Source organism: Hypanus sabinus, chromosome 28 (assembly GCF_030144855.1).
Source record: "Hypanus sabinus isolate sHypSab1 chromosome 28, sHypSab1.hap1, whole genome shotgun sequence".
In the NCBI taxonomy this organism is placed as follows: Eukaryota; Metazoa; Chordata; class Chondrichthyes; order Myliobatiformes; family Dasyatidae; genus Hypanus; species Hypanus sabinus.
Window position 1 is genome coordinate 739,252 of NC_082733.1, and position 18,692 is coordinate 757,943.

At 45.5% G+C, this 18,692-nt stretch overlaps 1 protein-coding gene across 4 annotated transcripts in view; it reads left to right on the forward strand.

Annotated features, from left to right (window-relative positions):
• rab27a (RAB27A, member RAS oncogene family) overlaps nt 1–18,692 on the forward strand; it is a 276,544-nt gene that overhangs the window by 112,254 nt on the left and 145,598 nt on the right. Inside the window, exon 3 of one of the 4 annotated variants that reach the window (XM_059952507.1) lies at nt 11,141–11,220. The exons of the other annotated variants lie outside the window; for them this stretch is intronic. The gene's annotated coding sequence lies outside the window, so the exon portion shown is untranslated. The remainder of the gene's footprint in view (nt 1–11,140; nt 11,221–18,692) is intronic. 4 annotated transcript variants of the gene reach the window in all.

Here is an 18,692-nt window from a genome sequence, read left to right on the forward strand (position 1 = left end):
TGCCAGCGTGTCTGAAAATCTGTCCCGGGTTCAACAAATTAATACAATTACAAAGAAGGCACACCAATGGCTATATCTTATTAGGAGTTTGCAGAGATTTGGTATGTCACTAAATACTCTTGCAAATTTCTACAGATGTACCGTGAAAGCATCTGACTTGTGCACCACTGTCTGGAATTGTAGCATTAATGTGACTCAGACACCGCAGTATTAAACACACACGTTTATTCACCAGACTTCCGTTTTACAAAACCCACGTTCTGATGTCATACTCACTCTGACCTACGAATACTCACATAATACATTACATCCCCCTTTTCAAGTTTTTTTTTACAATACTGTGAATTACCAAAACAATGCCTCTAGGTATGACTTTCTAACATTACAACAGCCATGACATAAACTAATAAAAATCTTAACTTCTTATACTGTATTCTACATTGTATCTTACAATACTAACAGCAGTATATTTTCTTTTACTAACATAGACTAATAAACCTTTTATTTCACACCTTGGAACTTATAACATGTGTGATTTTGTCTTAAACTGTGTGAGACTGTAGGTAGATCTAGTCTCTGTATCTAGCTGGAATTTTGACTTGTCTCCCAGACCTTGTGCAATAGAACTGTGACTGTGTTTGTCCTTCAGAGTCAGTCTCTCGAGTAACCTCTGTGTCTGCATTTCCACCTCGGTCTGTCTGCGCCGAACTTTCACCGTCATTGCGTCGTGGGGTTTCGTCACGCCCCTCACTCTTGGTGTCGTTTGTTTCCATGTCTGTATCCGTGGAAATGTCCTGTGTATCTGTACGTGGAAACACCCTCTCACCTGTCTTCAGCAGATGCTTCCTGTTCCTCCTGTAGACTCTTCCATCCGGCGTGTGAACTATGAAGGATCTTGGTTGCTGATGCCTGTTCACAACCACAGCCGGCTGCCAAGTGTCTCCTCTCTGTATTCTGACATTTTCACCTATATGCAGATCTGGTAACTGTCTTGTATGTCTGTCGTAGTAGCTCTTTTGCTTTATTTGCTTGTACTTTAGCTTGTCATGTACTTGAGCATTTCCTGTCTCATTTGATTTGGTGCTATGAGTTTTGCCGCTTTGAATATTAGTCCTGATGCATAGCTAGTTTCCTCTTTAAATGTCCAGTACTTCTGTATTTCTTTTGGAACATCTTTTCTTTCTGTTGGCCATCCATTCATTGTAATGTCTCTTAGCATTTGCATTTCAGGATCTTCTGCAGTCGCTTTCCTGAACATGTTCAACTTCTCCTCAGAGATGGGTAGCTGAGGTGTAACCCAGTTGACCTCCAGCTCTCTTCCTGGCAACTCTTCCTTTTGTTCTTTGAGGTAAGCACGGCTGAAAGCATCAGCGATGTGCAGTTCCTTTCCTGGCTTATAGGTAACTGTGAGAGTGTACCTCTGTAGCCTGAGAAGCATCCTTTGCAGCCTCATAGGAGCTTGATGAAGTGGCTTTTTGAAGATGCTCTCAAGTGATTTGTGATCACTCTCAACCTGGATTTCTTTGCCATATACATAGTGGTGGAACTTCTCACACCCATAAACTATGGCAAGTAATTCCTTCTCGATTTGAGAATATCGGCGTTGACAGTCTGTAAGTGCTCGTGATCCATACGCCACAGGCCTCCCATCCTGCAGTATAACAGCTCCTATTCCTTCCGAACTGGCTCCACAGACATTGTCACCGGTTTATTGACATTATAGAACTTGAGTGCTGGTGCATTGGTAACCAACTGCTTCAATGTGTCAAAACTTTTCTTTTGTTCATCTTCCCAATGCCATTCAGTGTTGCTCTCTAGTAGCTTTCGAAGTGGAGCACTGACCTCCGATAAGTTGGGAATGAACTTGGCAAGATACTGTGTCATGCCCACGAACCTCAAAAGCCCTTGCTTGTCTTCAGGTGGTGGTAGCTGTACTACAGCCCTGACCTTTTCATTATCTGGTTTTAGCCCATCAGCGCTGAGTACGTGACCTATGTATTTGATCTCTGTAGTTCTGATCCTGCATTTACTTTTGTTCAGTTTTAGGTTGTACTCACGTGCTCTCTCTAGAAGCTTCCTCAATTTCTGATCATGCTCCTCAATGGTGTCACCCCATATCAGCAAATCATCAATGATACTGACCACTCCATCCAGGCCTTCAATCATTTGTGCCGCTGACCTCTGGAATACCTCTGATGCAGAAGAAATCCCAAAGGGTAGACGCAGGAAACGATATCTCCCTAAGTGCATAATTTGGAACTTTCTTCATCCAGCTTGATCTGCCAGAAACCTTCATTTGCATCCAATACTGAAAAGTATTTTGCATTAGGCATGCGGGAGACAACCTCTTCAACCGTGAGCAGTGGATAGTGCTCTCTTTTGATGGCTCGGTTGAGATCTTGTGGATCCATGCAAATCCTGATCTTTTTCTCTGTGACCACTGTCACCATACTATTCACCCAGTCGGTCGGTCCTATTTCTCTCGTTATGACTCCCATCTGTTCCATTCCGTGTAGCTCCTCCACTATTCGATCCCTGAGAGCTACGGGAACCTTCCCCGGAGCATGCACGACTGGTGCAACAGTTGGATCAATCTGGATATGGTGTTTCCCTGGTAAACATCCTAGTCCAGAAAACAAGTCAGCACAGTCTTTGAGAAAGTCATTTTCTTTCTCAACACCATAGATTTGCTTCACCAGGCCTAGCTCTATGCATGTTGCTCTGCCTAGTATTGCCAAAACATGCTGTTGCACAATCTCACACTCTATCTTGTGTTTCTGTCCTTTATACACACAGGTGAGTGTTTTCTTTCCCAATGATGCTGTCTTGTGGCCAAAATATCCAACAAGCTTGCAGGTGGATTTTCCAAGTTTTCCTCTGATGTCCAGTGAGTTGAATGTTTCTGCTGACATTACATTGCACTTCGCCCCAGTGTCAAGCTTAAATGTCACATTCCTCCTGTTTATTGTCAGATCTTGAGTCCAATCATCTTCGTCCTCCATCTCTGCATTGTCAATATTCTTGATGCATACCTCCTGTTCCACTTCAATTGTTCCAATGAACATGTCACTGTTGCACTCACTCTGTTCCACAGCATGCATTTTCCTTGCTTGCTCCTGCGATTTGCACATCTTTGCAAAGTGATTTTTCTTTCTGCATAATTTGCATGTCTTACCAAAGGCTGGACATTTTCTGTATCCATGTTTATAACTACATCTGTTGCAGTTAACTTCCTTTTGACTATCCTGTGGAGCTGGCTTTGTCCTACTCTTGTCAGTTTTCACAGCTTTTATTTTGCATACGTCAGTCTCTTCATTAAGCATTTTAACTCAACGTGATCTCGCTAGCATGGCACATATCAATCGCTTTTTCCAACGTAAGCTCCACCTCTCTCAACAGTCCGCCTCTCACATGATCATCTCGTCTGCCGCATACAATCCTGTCGAGTATTGAAGAATCATGCAGTTGTCCGAATGCACAGTTTTTTGCCTTGTTCTTCAAATCTGTTACGCAGGTGTCTATAGTCTCTGTCGGTCCTTGAGCCCTCGTAAAAAATGTGTCGGATGTATGGTAGGTTTTTTCTCGGCTCTCAGTAATCTTGAAACTTTTTCTTCAACACTTCAATTTTATCTCGCTCACCCTCTTGGAAGACAAACGTGTTGCAAACCTTTATTGCCTCTGCTCCTGCCACATGCAGAAATGTAGCACATTGCACTTTCTCCGTCTTGTCATCTACGCCACTAGCGGTGCAAAACAGCTCAAACTGTTGGAGCCATACCTTCCAATTCTCAGCAATATTACCTCATAGGCTTAAACTCGACGGTGGCTGTAACTAACATTTTTACGTGTCTTCTCTTCCTTTCCTTTTCGCTTTCTTCTGACACCATGTAGTGTTAATGTGACTCGGACACCGCAGTATTAAACTCACGTTTATTCACCAGACTTCCATTTTACAAAACCCTGCATTCTGACATCATACGCACTCTGACCTACGAATACTCACATAATACATTACAGGAATGGGGCTTCAATGCACAGGGCAGGGAAAAGCTGCAGACTGACGGGCATAGAGTACACCTTCAGTTGGTGATGCCTCAGGAAGGTGGCATCCAACCTCACTGTCCAGGACGTGCCCTCTTCTCATTGCTACCATCAAGGATCCAGGAGCCTGAACTCACTCAACGTTTTTGTAACAGCTACTTGCCCTCTGCCATCAGATTTCTGAATGGACCATGAGCACTAGCTTACTAATTTTTAATGTATGTCCTGTACTGCTGCTGCAAAACAGCAGATTTCACAACATTTATTAGATAATAAAACTGATTCTGACTCTGTTGGAGCTCATGCACAAGGTCCCAGTGCCTTGAAAACTCGACTGTTGAGTGTTGATTGGTTAATTTACTGGGCTGTTTATGTGGAGGTATGAGAATCTCACAGTGACGGCCGGGGAATTGAAATATGGTAAATAAGTCTAGGGTTGAAAGGTCAGCACCAATAACATGGCCATTAAAGGACCAAATAACTACTTAACACCCAACCTGATTCAGTCAGGTCTGTCGAGGAGGGGCATCTCCTCGCCGTGCCCAGGCCAGATTGTGTCAGACCCCAGATCGGAATCAGAATCAGGTTTATTATCACCGGCATGTGTCGTGAAATTTGTGAACTTAGCAGCAGCAGTTCAATGCAATACATTATATAGTAGGGAGAGAGAGAAAAAATAATACTAAATTAATAAGTAAATCGATTACAGTATATGTATATTGAATAAATTAAAAATCGTGCAAAAAGCAGAAATATATAAAGACAGTGAGGTAGTGTTCAAGGGTTCATTGTCCATTTAGTAATTGGCTGGAAGAGGGGAAGAAGCTGTTCCTGAATCGCTGAGTGTGTGCCTTCAGGCTTCTGTACCTCCTACCTGATGGTAACAGTGCTCTGGTTGCTGGAAGTCCTTAATAATGGATGCTGCCTTTCTGAGACACTGCTTCTTGAAGATGTCATGGGTACTTTGTAGGCAAGTACCCAAGATGGAGATGACTAAATTTACAACCCTCTGCAGCTTCTTTTGGTCCTGTGCGGTAGCCCCACCCCCCCCCCCCATTCCAGACAGTGATGCAGCCTGTCAGAATGTTTTCCATGGTACTGTAGCAGTGTGCTACACGCAGCGCTGAAATAATGACACGTAGTCGGTGAGCTGCAGTTGCAAAGAGATTTATTCAAACTTTGTGGCCTCACTTTAAAACCTTCCTGTTCCCGCCCTCCCCGGGTGGGAATGCTGTAGGGGGCGGGTATTCACAGTTCCGTCCCGCTCGTGGGCTTTTCCCCTTGCTGGTGAAGCGGGCTTGGCACCCTCTTTGGGTCCGACCTCAGTGCCAGTGCATGCCACTTTGTGAGCCGGTTCAAGTGCGCTGGGAATTGGGTCGCCACAGGACATCTATATAAGTTTTTGAGTGTATTTGTTGACATGCTAAATCTCTTCAAACTCCTAGTGAAGTATAGTTGCTGTCTTTATAACTTCATCAATATGTTAGGACCAGATTAGGTCCTCAGAGATCTTGACACCAAGGAACTTAAAACTGCTCACTCTCTCCACTTCTGATCTCCCTATGGGGATTGGTCTGTGTCCCTTCATCTTACCCTTCCTGAAGTCCACAATCAGCTCTTACATCTTACTGACGTTGAGTGCCAGGTTGTTGCTGCGACACCACTCCACTAGTTGGCATATCTCACTCCTCTACACCCTCTTGTCACCATCTGCGATTCTACCATCAATGGTTGTATCATCAGCAAATTTATAGATGGTACTTGAGCTATGCCTAGCCACACAGTCCAGGATATGGAGAGAGTAGAGCAGTGGGCTAAGCACACACCCCCTGAGGTGCACCAGTGTCAATTGTCAGAGAGGAGGAGATATTATTACCAATCCACAAAGATCGTGGTCTTCTGGTTAGGAAGTCGAGGATCCAATTGCAGAGGGAGGTACAGAGGCCCAGGTTCTGTAACTTCTCAATCAGGATTGTGGGAATGATGGTATTAAATGCTGAGCTATAGTTGATGAACAGCATGTTGATGTAAGTGTTTGTGTTGTCTAGGTGGTCTAAAGCCATGAAGAGCCATTGAGATTGTGTTTGCTGTGACCTATTGTGGCGATAGGCAAATTGCAATGCATCCGGATCCTTGCTGAGTCAGGAGTTCAGTCTAGTCATGACCAACCTCTCAAAGCATTTCATCACTGTTGATGTGAGTGCTACTGGGCGATAATCATGAAGGCAGCTCACATTATTCTTCTTGGGCACTGGTACAATTGTTGCCTTTTTAAAGCAAGTGGGGACTTCCACCCGCGTGAAGTGATCCTCCATGTGATGACTCTCAACTGGTTTGTCAGGTCTCTTCATTCAAGGGGCAATATGGTTTGGCCAATAAATAATGTTCTGCTTCTGTGAAAGAGTCCTGTTCAATAATAAAATATAATTATCTAGACACAGGATTCTGCGGATGCTGGAAATCTGGAGCAACACACAAGATGCCAGAGGAACTCAGCGAGTCAGGCAGCTTCTATAGAGGAAAATTGATGGTTGATGTTTTGGATCAGGACCCTTCATCAGGGTTAGAAAGATGGGGATAGGTAGTCTAAAAAAGGTGGGAGAAAGATTGGAGCAAGAGCTGGCAGGTGAGGTGGATCCAGAATGAGGGTGGTGGTAGTCAGGATGTCAGCTGGGAGGTGATAGGTGGATCCATATGAGGGTGGTGGTAGTCAGGATGTTAGCTGGGAGGTGATAGGTGGATCCAGAATGAAGGTGGTGGTAGTCAGGATGTCAGCTGGGAGGTGATAGGTGGATCCAGAATGAGGGTGGTGGTAGTCAGGATGTTAGCTGGGAGGTGATAGGTGGATCCAGAATGAGGGTGGTGGTAGTCAGGATGTCAGCTGGGAGGTGATAGGTGGATCCAGAATGAAGGTGGTGGTAGTCAGGATGTCAGCTGGGAGGTGATAGGTGGATCCATATGAGGGTGGTGGTAGTCAGGATGTCAGCTGGGAGGTGATAGGTGGATCCATATGAGGGTGGTGGTAGTCAGGATGTTAGCTGGGAGGTGATAGGTGGATCCAGAATGAAGGTGGTGGTAGTCAGGATGTCAGCTGGGAGGTGATAGGTGGATCCAGAATGAGGGTGGTGGTAGTCAGGATGTTAGCTGGGAGGTGATAGGTGGATCCAGAATGAGGGTGGTGGTAGTCAGGATGTCAGCTGGGAGGTGATAGGTGGATCCAGAATGAAGGTGGTGGTAGTCAGGATGTCAGCTGGGAGGTGATAGGTGGATCCATATGAGGGTGGTGGTAGTCAGGATGTCAGCTGGGAGGTGATTGGTGGATCCAGAATGAGGGTGGTGGTAGTCAGGATGTCAGCTGGGAGGTGATTGGTGGATCCATATGAGGGTGGTGGTAGTCAGGATGTCAGCTGGGAGGTGATAGGTGGATCCAGAATGAGGGTGGTGGTAGTCAGGATGTCAGCTGGGAGGTGATAGGTGGATCCAGAATGAGGGTGGTGGTAGTCAGGATGTCAGCTGGGAGGTGATAGGTGGATCCAGAATGAGGGTGGTGGTAGTCAGGATGTCAGCTGGGAGGTGATAGGTGGATCCAGAATGAGGGTGGTGGTAGTCAGGATGTCAGCTGGGAGGTGATTGGTGGATCCAGAATGAGGGTGGTGGTAGTCAGGATGTCAGCTGGGAGGTGATAGGTGGATCCATATGAGGGTGGTGGTAGTCAGGATGTCAGCTGGGAGGTGATAGGTGGATCCAGAATGAGGGTGGTGGTAGTCAGGATGTCAGCTGGGAGGTGATAGGTGGATCCAGAATGAGGGTGGTGGTAGTCAGGATGTCAGCTGGGAGGTGATAGGTGGATCCAGAATGAGGGTGGTGGTAGTCAGGATGTCAGCTGGGAGGTGATTGGTGGATCCAGAATGAGGGTGGTGGTAGTCAGGATGTCAGCTGGGAGGTGACAGGTGGATCCAGAATGAGGGTGGTGGTAGTCAGGATGTCAGCTGGGAGGTGATAGGTGGATCCATATGAGGGTGGTGGTAGTCAGGATGTCAGCTGGGAGGTGATAGGTGGATCCAGAATGAGGGTGGTGGTAGTCAGGATGTCAGCTGGGAGGTGATAGGTGGATCCAGAATGAAGGTGGTGGTAGTCAGGATGTCAGCTGGGAGGTGATAGGTGGATCCAGAATGAGGGTGGTGGTAGTCAGGATGTCAGCTGGGAGGTGATAGGTGGATCCAGAATGAGGGTGGTGGTAGTCAGGATGTCAGCTGGGAGGTGATAGGTGGATCCAGAATGAGGGTGGTGGTAGTCAGGATGTCAGCTGGGAGGTGATAGGTGGATCCAGAATGAAGGTGGTGGTAGTCAGGATGTCAGCTGGGAGGTGATAGGTGGATCCAGAATGAAGGTGGTGGTAGTCAGGATGTCAGCTGGGAGGTGATAGGTGGATCCAGAATGAGGGTGGTGGTAGTCAGGATGTCAGCTGGGAGGTGATAGGTGGATCCAGAATGAGGGTGGTGGTAGTCAGGATGTCAGCTGGGAGGTGATAGGTGGATCCAGAATGAGGGTGGTGGTAGTCAGGATGTCAGCTGGGAGGTGATAGGTGGATCCAGAATGAAGGTGGTGGTAGTCAGGATGTCAGCTGGGAGGTGATAGGTGGATCCAGAATGAGGGTGGTGGTAGTCAGGATGTCAGCTGGGAGGTGATAGGTGGATCCAGAATGAGGGTGGTGGTAGTCAGGATGTCAGCTGGGAGGTGATAGGTGGATCCAGAATGAAGGTGGTGGTAGTCAGGATGTCAGCTGGGAGGTGATAGGTGGATCCAGAATGAGGGTGGTGGTAGTCAGGATGTCAGCTGGGAGGTGATAGGTGGATCCAGAATGAGGGTGGTGGTAGTCAGGATGTCAGCTGGGAGGTGATAGGTGGATCCAGAATGAGGGTGGTGGTAGTCAGGATGTCAGCTGGGAGGTGATAGGTGGAAGTGAAAAATTGCTGAAGATGGATTGAAAATACTGTTTCCAGTCTGCCTAGAGATTAATATTGCTGAATACCGCATTGTTATCTGATCACCCCATCTACACTGGCAATAACTGCAATGGTGCCCAGAGAATGTCCTAAAGACTGGAACTAAACAATGTGTAAGAATTTTTAAATCTCCAGATCTTCAGCCAATGCACACATGTGGCTGCAGCTGTGTCTTCCTTCTGGAATCATGGGTTTTCCTCAGTACTCTTGGCGAAGTACTAGACCAGACATTCTACCTGGAGCTGCCTGTCCTCCCAGTCTCCTTTTCCTTCGGACTGGTATAATCTCTGAGAAGGTCAGATTTTGACTGGGGAGTTGGAACAGAGGTGGAGTGTAGATGAGGCTCAGCCCCATGGGTCAGTAGAATTGAAGAGTGCTCAAAAAGCTAGATGGTCTGCTGCTGGTGCTTGTCATCTCCAAATCTGATTATTCTCCCTTTTTAAATATGAGTAACTTCCTCGCACCGTGAAATATGAATATGTTTAACTATGCGATTGTTACACTCTGTCTCAAGTTTAGTTGAGATGTTAAGTTCAGTTTGTTTTTTAGTTGGAAAAAAAATGACAACAGCAGAAATTATTGTAAAGACCCACCAAGGCCACACTTTGGCTTGGGAACAGAACGTCTGTTTTATTTGTAGTTAAGTAAATACTTAAGTATGTAGAAATAAATGCAATAGATTGGGCAGATGCTGGAGATCTGGAACACAAGCACAGAAAGTGCTGGAGGACCTCAGCAGGTCAGGCAGCATCTATGGAGGGGAATAAACTGTTGATGTTTCGGACAGAGATCCTTTATCAGGACTGGAAAGGAAGGGGGTAAAAGCCAGAATAAGAACAGCCCTTGGAGTGAAATATCTCCATGGTCTTCATGCAGATTGACTCCGAATGAGCTGATCATCAGCTCTGTGTGAAGGCTCCTTGTTTCAGAGTGAGTGTGTAGAGTGGGAGTAGGGGAGCAGGTGGATATTTTAGTATTGCCAGTGATCAATAAGGTATCTTGGTATCCTACTTTTCCCCAGTCTTGCTGTGCTCCCTTTGTGTGACAAGTTGCTGGGTGTTGAATGAGCCAGGTTTATGCAGAGATAAGGTGAGGTTGAGGTATGGGGCAATAAAAAAATTTGCTTAGTTTGAGGCCCATCACACATCAGTTTCCCTAGTAACGATTTAATTGGTCATCATGTCCTAGAACACAATAGCACATAAGCAGGCCATTTAGCCCAAGTAGTCCATTCCAGCCTGGTCTTCTGCCTACTCCCACCTAGACCCCCTCCCTACCTCTCCCATTCATATACCTCCCCAAACTTCCTTGAAGTGTCAACTGACACCCAGTACATCTGCTGACAACCCGTGCCCTCCTTACATCGGCCTCTGAGTGAAGAAGCTTCCCCTCATTTTCCCATTAATTGTCCTCATCCACTAAATGCATCTGTCGAGAGGATTCAGTCTCTGCCATTCTAATATCCAAACCTATTCCTACCTGCTGTGCTTTAATAAATTAGGATTGTGTTCAGAATGAAACTAACTCAGACCCAGCCTGTAGAAGTGCATCATCCAGGGTAGCTGGTATGATTTTCTTGATTGGTTCCCAACATTTCATCCCTTCCTCCCAAAATGTGAGTCCTGTCTCATTTGAGGGCACTCTCCCTTGGAGTTGACTGAAGTCCTCATGTATGCATCTCCCATGGTAATGTGGGGAGTGGAGGTGGGGGGAGTGTTGCTGTACTCCCGATGGAAATGTTGAATTGAGATTCCCCCAACTACTCCCTCGAGTGGATGTAATACATATCGGTATTGGAACCAGGAGTTTGGGGAATTATCATTGTGCCCAAGCCAGCAGACACCCCATATGCTGAATTAGCATATCTGTCACGGTTGCTCTGGGTAAACAAATCATTCCATGAAACACACACTCACTCCTTGTCTCTGCCCCACCTCCTCACCCTGTCATTGTTAAAGACTGAGTTGTATTTCGGGTGGAGACATTTAATGCCTCATCTCCAGCGTTGCACACACAGCCACCACACCTTCATTTCAGGAAGTTCAGGAAATGCAAACACTGACACGTAAGCTGAAATGCTGTGTGCTTTACAGGTGGAGCTGATGCGCTGCCACGGGCTGGCTCTGAGTTAGTTTCATTCTGAACACAATCGTAATTCATTAAGGCACAGCAGGTAAGAATTGCAGAGACTGAATCCTCTGAACAGCCGCATTTACTGTTGTTCAGGCTCCAGGCTCTCTCTCTCCCCAGTTGCTACTGTTATCTTAAATGCTTTTGCTACTTAATCTTTCTTAAAGAAAATATGTTCTGAAATGCCATTGCTGTGTGCTTTTTATGTTGATTGCTAGGAGTTGAAGCATTTATCTCTGTAAAGTTTGGCAGTGATTGCAGCTCTGTGATTGTGTTCTCCCTCAGCATGCAGGATGTGAGGCAGGAACGTGTCCACTCACTAACCTCTCAGATGGGTGCTGCTGTACAGAGTCTTCTGCATAAGTCGTGTTTGAGCATGTTAGAAAATTGAAAGGGGATAAATCTGAAGCCATGTGACTGCTCTTGGAGAAGAGAGTGTGGTGGCCTTCATAAGAACTGATATTGTGTCAGATGATCCAGTTTGGAGCCATTTGTTTGAAGCCCTGTACATTCAGCAATTTGGAAGCAGTGTGTGCCCAGATCACATTCTGTTTGTCTGCAAAGTAAAACTTGGGTAGGAATCTGTTTTTACTTTATGTTGATATTTATTTGAAGTTCGAGATACTACTTTAATTTTCATATCTTTTAATTTCCTTGGTGAGTAAAATTCCATTGATGTAAAGTTCCTGCAGCCTGTACTATACTAGTGGGTTTTGTTATTTGGCATTCATCTTGGGGGACCGGGCAGTGATCTTACATAGTTTGAGCTCATAGGACGAGATGTTTCAATCCTTTTGATAAGCAGATCCTAACTCGGGTCATAGCATAGAGATCTTCAGGTGTGGCTTGGTGGGTGGCAGATGCTTCCCAGGGGTCATCAGCTGGGCACCCCCGATCTTAGATGCTTCATCAGTTTAAGCCCACTGCATCTCTAGAGTCAACTGTGTGCCCGGCATCCCAGGTGCAGCCCCCTTCACATCTGGCCACCCATGGATTATTTTAGGCCCAGCTGCCATCACTCCTCTTCAGCCATAACCAGTGGCTGCTTCGCTTGGCTACCTCTGAGAGTTCTTTTATAGCTTGCCGCTGGCCCTGGCCTTGGACTCCAAATCCCTTCAGCAATCTGTCCATGGGTGTATCTACAAATCCTCCATAGCCGAGCTCTACTGGGAAAATCTGCATCTTCCATCCACGCTGCTTAGCGTCTGTGGCCAGCTCAGCATATCTTACGTGTTTCTGCTTGCACACCTACACAATGTGTAAAGCATGGGTTTTATACTGGCGGCTGGTACCGCTCCTGTGTCTGTAGGTGTGCATCAACTGTGTCAGGTCCAGAATGCATGCCTGCGCCTGTCAGAAGGCAGAGGTACAACAAGTGCTGTGCTTCTGCTTGAGCTGCACGAAATCTCCAGTGTTACGGCAAACAAATTGGGTTGGCTTTATATCTTACATCCTTCACATACATGAGGAGTAAAAATCTTTACATTACATCTCCCTCTAAATGTGCACTGTGCAATTTAGAGTAATTTTTAATATTATGTACAACAGGACAGTCAATATAACATAGAAGTACAATTGTGTCAGCATGAATTAATCAGTCTGATGGCCTGGTGGAAGAAGCTGCCCTGGGGCCTGTTGGTCCTGGCTTTTGTGCTGCGGTACCAGTTCCCAGGTGGTAGGAGCTGGAATAGATTGTGGTTGGGATAACTTGGGTCCCCAATGATCCTTTGGGCCTTTTTTTACATACCTGTCTTTGTAAACATCCTGAATAGTGGGAAATTCACATCTACAGATGTGCTGGGCTGTCCGCACCACTGTCTGCAGAGTTCCACGATTGAGGGAAGTACAGTTCCCATACCAGGCAGTGATGCAGCCAGTCAGGATGCTCTCAATTGTGCCGCCGTAGGAAGGATTAGGGGACCCATTCCAAATTTCTTCAGCTGTCTGAGGTGAAAGAGGTGTTGTTGTGCTTTTCTCACCACACAGCTAGTATGTACAGACCACGTGAGATCCTCAGTGATGTTTATACCAAGGAACTTAAAGCTGTTCACTCACTCAACCCCAGAATCATTGATTTCAATAGGGGTGATTCCTCCTGCAGTCCACAACCAGCTCCTTTGTTTTTGCGACATTGAGGGAGAGGTTGTTCGCTTGACACCACTGGGTCAGCATGATGCCTTCTTCTCTGTAGGCTGCCTCATTATTATTTGAGATTAGGCCAATTAATATAGAATCGTCAGCAAATTTAATTAGCAGATTGGAGCTGTGGGTGGCAACACAGTCATAGATATACAGAGAGTAAAGGAGGGGGCTTAGTACATAGTCCGGGGGGGGGGGGCTTCTGTGTTGAAGGTCAGAGGGGCAGAGGTGAGGGAGCCCACTCTTACCACCTGCTGGTGATCTGACAGGAAGTCCAGGATCCAGCTGCACAAGGCAGGGTGAAGACCGAGGTGTCTGAGCTTTTTGTCAAGCCTGGAGGGAATTATACTGTTGAATGCTGAACTGTAGTCCAACAACAGCATTCTCACATAAGCATCCTTCTTCTCCAGATGTGTAAAGACGGTGTGTAGAGCAGTGGCTATTGCATCATCTGTTGATCAGTTGTGTTGGTAGGCGAATTGTAGGGGGTCCAGTGGGGTGGTAACAAGCTGCAGATGTACTCATTGACCAGCCTCTCAAAGCATTTGCTTATTATCTAGGTGAGTGTGACCGGACGCCAGTCGTTCAATCAGTGACCTCTGATGACCTCATGAACAAGGCTGGTTAGTGCAGGGAAGGACCCTCACTTGGAGTTGCACCCTGGTCTGACAGAAAACTTTATTGTCTGTGAACTCTGCATCCAGATTCACCCAGAGGGACTTGGAGGCTCATCCACTGAACTCATCAATACTGAGCTCACTATTGAGAATAAATTTGAATATACACCTGGGGCAGAAACAAATGGATGGATTTAGTGTTTGGAGTGGGATTAACAGAAACAGAGGGGGTGAAGGCCTGTTTCTGTGCTGCGAATTCCACGTCATGGGATCTTTTTAGACATGGAGAGGTTTTGGGATCCTGAATTTCTCCCAAGACTTGTCGTCTTGAGCATTTGTGCGCAATCACTTTTATCGTTACAAGCCATGGGGAAGCAAACCAGAATCCTTTGCAACTCCAACTATTCTGTGGCTACTTTGATTTTGTTGTTCGCCTGGCTGGGAGGTCTCTTGGAGCCTTGTGATGTTAATGGGTCCTCCAGAGGAATATTCATTTTGCTGAAGGATTCTGAGATGTGTGGTTTTTGCAGTTCTTGGATACAGCTGGAAAATACTTGTAATTAAATTATTTTGTTGTTTCCAACAGGTACTTTGAATTTGATCCCTACTTTCAGATATTGTGGAAAAGTCTTAGTGTTTAGAAAGGCTCTACTCTCTTGAATAATGGGAAGTTGGAGCTGGGAGCAGATAATGGACACCTCTGACCAGTAATATCTTTGTACATTTCCTTCTGTTTCATCTGCAGACTGAGTGATTTGTAAAACTATGGGCAAGAGAACAGGTAACCCTTGACTTTATGCATTGTATTCTTCTGGTGTGTATTGAATCCTACACAATCAGGAAAGCTCACCGACACCTCTACTTTCTGAGGAGAGCTGGACTAGGCACATCTATACTCGCAAACTTCTATAGATAAGCAGTAGAGAGCATCCTAATGGTACAGAAACTGCCACAAAAATGCCCACCGTGTCACCAGCACCAGCCTACCTGCCATCAAGGACACAAACCAAAAGGTACTGGAAAAGGGCCAGTGACATCATGAAAGATCCCATCCACCTTGCCTATGGATTATTTGTCTCACTCCTATCAGGGAGGGGGCTACTTAGCATCCATGCCAGAACCACCAGACTCAAAAACAGTTACCTTCCCCAAGCAGTAAAGCTGATCAACACCTCCACCCACTAACCCACCCCTCCACAATCCCCTACCACTAATTTATCATTTCCTGTCAGAGTCACTGTATGTACAGACATGAGGCCTGGTGTCACTTTATGGACATAGAAACAATCTCTGTGTACAGGCTATCTATGCTATTTTTTAAATTATTGTGTTCTTTATCTTTTTTTGTTTTTTTTAATGCTGCATTGGATCTTGAATAACAATTATTTTGTACTCCTTTACGCTCGTGTACTGGAAATGTCATTAATCAACCTTGATAGTGTTGACTTGAAGAGAAATTAAAAACCTTCAATAATCCAGCATGCTGAATTGTCAGATTTTCCAGATTTTTGGATGTTATTTCTATTACATTGACAAATTCTAATTTCAGCAGACTTTACAGAATATGATAAAATTGGCAGTGAAGGAGAGAGTGGGTAGGGAATGAGGGGAACAGGACTCTGGATTGGCAAACAGGTGTTGAACCATTGAGGTACCTCAGTGGATTACATGGTTTTATTGCCACTCTGGGTGAAAGCAGAGGGTTTATGTGTTGTGAAGACTTGCCTATGTTGAGTTGCTGGTTGAAATTCTGTTGCTATTATTCAGAGACTGGTCTCTAACAAGCAGTTTCTGACTCCAGTGCAGTGTTTCGATGACCTACAAATAGCTGTTACTACCTAAACTTTGAGGTTCCAGTAATGTAAGCCTCACTTCAGAGATTCCTATAAGTTGCTGGAGCAGTTCTGAAGACGTACCCTTCGTTCTCTTCGGAGATGTTAAACCAAGTCTTTGTCTGCATTGGAATGTTGTATGGAACCAGGCCCTTTGGCCCACCCAGTCTGTGCTGACAAGTCTACACTGATCTGACATCACTCCCACTATCTATTCTTCTCATGAACTCGCCTTTGATTCTACCACTCACTTACACACTAGGGTAGTTATTTGACCAAACGCAGAACTTCGTGGGAGGGAAGTAGAGTAAACATAGAAACAGAGAAATCTAGGGCATTTTACAGGCCCTTCAGCCCACAATGTTATGCCGACCATGTAACCTACTCTAGAAACTGCCTAGAATTACCCTACTGCATAGCCCTCTATTTTTCTAAGCTCCACGTACCTGTCTAAGAGTCTCTTAAAAGACCCTATTGTACCTGCCTCTACCATCTTCGCTGGCAGTGCATTCCACATACCCAGTACTCTCGGCATAAAAAAACTTACCCCTGACATCCCCTCTGTACCTGCTTCCAAGCATCTTAGATCTATGCCCCCTCATGTTAGCCATTTCAGCCCTGGGAAAAAGCCTCTCTATCCACATGATCCATGCCTCTCATCATTTCATACACCTCTATCAGGTCACCTCTCATCCTCCGTCGCTCCAAGAAGAAAAGGCCAAGTTCACTCAACGTCTTCTCATCAATAGGGAGGGGAGACAGATTGGAGGGTTGCAAATGTTGTCCCCTTGTTCAAGAAAGGGAGAAGAGATAACCCAGGAAATTATAGACCAGTGAGTCTGACTTCAGTGGTGGGCAAGTTGTTGGAAAAGATCCTGAGAGACAGGATTTATGAGCATTTGGAGAGACATAACCTGATTAGGAATAGTCAGCATGGCTTTGTCAAGGGCAGGTCATGCCTTACGAGCCTGATTGAATTCTTTGAGGACGTAACAAAACACGTTGATGAAGGTAGAACAGTGGATGTAGTGTATATGGATTTCAGTAAGGCATTTGATAAAGTTCCCCATGAAAGGCTGCTTCAGAAAGTAAGGAGGCATGGTATCCAAGGAGACCTTGCTTTGTGGATCCAGAATTGGCTTGCCCACAGAAGGCCAAAGGTGGTTGTAGACAGTTTGTATTCTGCATGGATGTCGATGACCAGTGGTATGCCTCAGGGATCTGTTCTGGGACCCCTCCTCTTAGTGGTTTTTATAAATGACCTGGATGAGGAAGTAGAAGGATCGGTTAGTAAATTTGCTGATGACATAAAGTTTGGGGGTGTTGTGGATAGTCTGGAGGGTTGTCAAAGGTTACAGCACAACATCGATAGGATGTAGAACTGAGCTGAGAAGTGGCAGATGGACTTCTACCCAGATAAGTATCAAGTGGCTCATTTTGGTAGGTCCAATATGAAGACAGAATATAATGTTAATGGTAAGACTCTTGGCAGTGTGGAGGATCTGAGAGATCTTGGGGTCCGTGTCCACAGGACACTCAAAGCTGCTCTACAGGTTGACAGTGTTGTTAAAATGGCGTATAGTGTGTTGGCATTCATCAACACCAGGAGTGAGTTCAAAAGTCGTGAGGTACCATTACAGCTATGTAAGATTTTGGTCCAACTCCACTTGGAGTACTGTGTTCACCTCACTACATGAAGGATGTGGATACTATGGAGAGAGTGCAGAGGAGATTTACAAGGCTGTGGTCTGGATTGGAGGGCGTACCTTATGAGAATAGGTTGTATGTACTTGTTTTTTCTCCTTGGAGCGACGGAGGATGAGAGGTGAGCTGATAGAGGTGTATAAGACGATGAGAGGAATTGATTGTGTGGATAGTCAGAGGCTTTTTCCCAGGGCTGAAGTGACTGATATGAGGGGGCATGGTTTTAAGGTACTTGGAAGTAGGTACCGAGGGCATGTCAGGGGTAAGTTTTTCACACAGAGAGTGGTGGGTATGTGGAATGCACTGCCTGCAGTGGTGGTGGAAGCAGATACAACAGGGTCTTTTAAGAGACTCTTAGATAGGTACATGGAGCTTATAAAAATAGAGGTCTATGTGCTATGGAAATTCTAGGCAGTTTCTAGAGTAGGTTACATGGTTGGCACAACATTGTGGGCCAAAGGGCCTGTAATGTGTACTTCTATGTCCTATGTTTATAAAGCATGCTCACTAATCCTTGTAAATCTCCTCTGCACTCTCTCTACACTGTCTTTATAGTATCCACATCCCTCCTACGGTGACCAGAAATGAACACGGTACTCCGTGGGGTCTAACTGAGCAGTATATAGCTGTAACATTACCTCATACCATACACCTTCTTAACAACACTGTCAACCTGCACAGCTGCTTTGAGTGTCCTTTGGACATGGACCCCAAGGTTTTACCATTAATATTATATTCTGTCTTCAAATTTGACCAACTGAAATGATCCACTTCACACTTATCTGGGCTGAACTCCATCTGCCACTTCTCAGCCCAGTTCTGCATCCTATCGATGTCCCTCTGTAACTTCTGACAGCCCTCCACACTATCCACAACACCCCCAACTCTGTGTAATGAGCAAACTTACTAACCCACCCTTCTATTTCTTCATCAAGTACCTCATCTATCTCCTCAGGCTCTATGCACATGTTTCTACTTTCATTCCTGATTGGTCCTATTCTCACACAGCTCATCCTTCTGCTCTTCACATACTTGTAGAACACCTTGGGGTTTTCCTTAATCCTGCTTGCTAAGGCCTTCCCGTGGCCCCTTCTAGCACTACTAATTTCATTTTTGAGCTCCTTCCTGGCATCCTTGTAATTTTCTAGTTCTAACAGTACCTGGTTTCTCAAACTTTTCATAACCTTTTCTTTTTTTAATTAGATTTCTACATCCTTTGTACA